Raw genomic sequence first — 3080 nt, 5'->3', positions numbered from 1 at the left:
TCATTCATTCATTCATGCTTTTTAAAACACACCTATTGTACTGTCATTTCCAATCTAAGACAGATGTCATGCAAATCTCATGAAACCTACAGCCCTTTGCTCCACAAACGTGTACTTGTATGGAACATGGTACATATAATTTCGGGGGGCTCATAGTCCCCCAAGCCCATGTACATAGCACAGGTTGGCCCTGACAAAGATCATTTTACTGATGGGGAGACTGAGACACAAAGAGAGAAAGAGACTTGTCAGAGAACATACGGAGCACACCTTTCTGCCAGACATAAGATCATCTTATCAAAGTGCCAGGGCCACTGCCAGCTCCACCACTTCCCAGTCCCGTGACTTTGAGCAGCAAGTCACAAAACATGTTTGTTCCTCGGTGTCCTCATCTGCACAGAGCGACCATGCCTGCATTGCAGTGTTATAGGGAAAAGATCATGAATGTTTAGGAACTTAGCCCAGTCCTGAGAAGACAATTCCTCCTCCATTCCCTTCCGTGCCTTTTTTCTTCCTTTCCCTGCAGTATGGAGGAAGGACATGTTGCTGCCTTCTGAGGTGGTCTTGGAAGGCTTCCTGGAGGAGGTGAGACCTGCCTAGGACTCAGTTTCAGGTGTTAGAAGGAGGCAGGGACCAAGGATTATTAATAGGCCTGGCTCAATGGGCCCAGGGAGGGTGAATGTGATACAGACAGGGAGTACCTGACACCGGAAGGGGAGGGGGCCGGGAACTGGGGGGTGTGCCACCTCCAAAAACAGCCAGAGCAGAAGTCTATATAGGTGGCCATCCCACCACCAGCCTCACTTCCCGACAGGACTCCCACCAGCCCAGTCTTTCAGTGCAGGCTCTGGCCCTCCACCCCTGATAAGGTGAGTGGTAGCTCCTGAGCTGGAGAGGGCTGCAGAGATGGAACAGGGAGGGGGCCGGCTGGAAGGGACGGCATCTCCCCTTCTGCAGCCGCCCAGGGGATGGGGTGGGAGTGCTGAGAGGTAGGAGTATGGACTTTTGGGTTCTTTCTCCATCCTGCCTTCTGGGGTGACCTGGGCCAATCACTCCCCTGTCTGCGCCTCAGGTTCCCCACCTGTAGAACAAGAGGAGTGAAGCCAGACATTGTGGCCTATGGCCATGCCATCAGAGGGGGCCCCTGAGTGGGCAGAGGAGGCAGGAAGATGTGTGGAGGATGGACGGGCTGACCAACGTCATGCACAGAGCTGAAAGAGAATTGGCTGATGCTCCTGTGGGGGGGACTCAGCCCAGACAGGGTGTCCAGCTGGACAGGGAGAGATGGAGGAAGGAGGGGAGAAGCGTGGGCCCCTGTTGAGACTCCAGCCTTTGGCTTGGGGTTCAGTGCTTGGGTTTGCTCCAGGAGCCCATGTGAGACTCAGCTAGGGCTGGGTCCAGGATACTGGGGAGGGGCACCAGGGCAATCAGTGACCTCAAATTAGCAGACCCTAGGTGGTCCCTGCTCCACCACTGCCTCACTGTGTGTCCCTAGGCTACTCGCTGACTCTCTCCAGCCTCAGTTTCCCCACCAGGATAGCATAAGGATCCTTCAGCTGGGAAAACATTCTTCAGCTAGGTTGAGCCTGGGGGCTGACATGATAGCAGAGAAGCCCTGAAGGTCTGAGTTAGCAGCCCAGCTGGGGGCAGGGGAGGAAATGGTGGGGCAGAAGCAGGGGCAGAGGTGGTGGCAGCAGCCGCAGGGGCAGCGGGGGCCATGGCGGCTGAGGGGTCCAGGGGGAAGGCATCGTGCCAAGGGATAGCAAGTCGGGAGCTGCAGCCTCAGTGCCTTCTGAGCCAAATGGTGGGCTGTGGCCAGAAGGAGCTAACTCACAGGGAGGGGGCAGCAGGAATCAGCGGCTTCCTTAGGTTTCCAGGAAGGGTGGGGTCCAGGGCCAAGTGGAGTAGACAGTGTTGACAGCAAGTGCAAGGGAACCTGAGCCCCTGGCAGCTGGGCAGCCCTCCCCCTCCCCTGGCCACCACCACCAAGAGCTACTCCAGCCCCAGTCCCTCCCCACCTAGGATCCCTTAGGGTGGAATCTCAAGGTCCCACCAGAAGGGACCACCACCACCATCCAATAGAACTCCACTGACGGAAGCCCAGAGAGGAGGAAGGTCACAGCCCAAGGTCACACAGGAGTTAGTGCAGCCTCAGATTTGGGACCCAGGCCTCCGGAACCCCCTGCTCCCTCTGCATGCCCTGCAGGCAGCTGGTGGCAGCCTGGATCCTTGAGATACCGTGGGAAAGGATGCATCTTGTCTCTGGTTGCATCCAGTGAGGGACTGTCACATTTCCCAGAGATGAAGCTTGGAGCACAAAACCGGCTGGAGCTCGTCTAGAAAGTGTGGTCCCAAGGTGCCACCTCTCTCCCATACATACACCTGGCCCCTGGTCTCCTAGTGGCGGAAGGTGCACAGAAGTTCCAAGTAGCCTCCCCCTCTCTATCCTCGCCCTAAAAGGCTTGTGGGGGAGGGGGAGAGTCTGGACCAGGGACTCCATGGACAAGGAGGCCAGGAAAGGAGCAGTTAGTGAGGGTCTGAGAAGGGCTCTTTGAAAAGTCAGGTTAGCAAAAACAAAACGCAAAGCAGGTTTCAGAACACACATCGCTAGCCAGATGTGGGATGGGGCGCCCGCTGAGGGCCCAAGCAGCGCCCCCCGCCACCCCACCCCCGTCCCTGCCACCCCCTCGCTGCGTCCTTGGGTCAGGTTTCAAAACCTCAGCCCTCAGATTTTGCAGCAGCATAGATTTGCATCCAGGACAGACAGGAGCGGAGGCTGAGGTAGGAGCGAAGAGAGTAAAGGAGCAGAGCCGAGGGGTCACAGGGGTAGAATCCTGGCTCCTGCAGGTTCAGAATCCTCCCAAAGTGGCCTACAGCTTTCCAGGTGCACAGACGGGAGCCCCTGTGCTGCGCCACGCCTCCTGCGTGTCCTTGACGGCTGGCGAAGCCCGCCAGCCCCGGCTGGTAGCGCACCCGCCGCCTAAATTGCAGAGGCCGCCCCCTGCCCTCCCGCACTGGCCACAGCCCCTGGAATCTTGCGGACCCCTGCGGGGCGCCCCGAAGGCGCCCGCTCGGGGCCC

Source organism: Trichechus manatus, unplaced genomic scaffold (genome assembly GCF_000243295.1).
Source record: "Trichechus manatus latirostris isolate Lorelei unplaced genomic scaffold, TriManLat1.0 scaffold00027, whole genome shotgun sequence".
Lineage (NCBI taxonomy): Eukaryota > Metazoa > Chordata > Mammalia > Sirenia > Trichechidae > Trichechus > Trichechus manatus.
The sequence above is the reverse complement of the archived record's forward strand: the minus strand, read 5'-3'. Positions refer to the sequence as shown.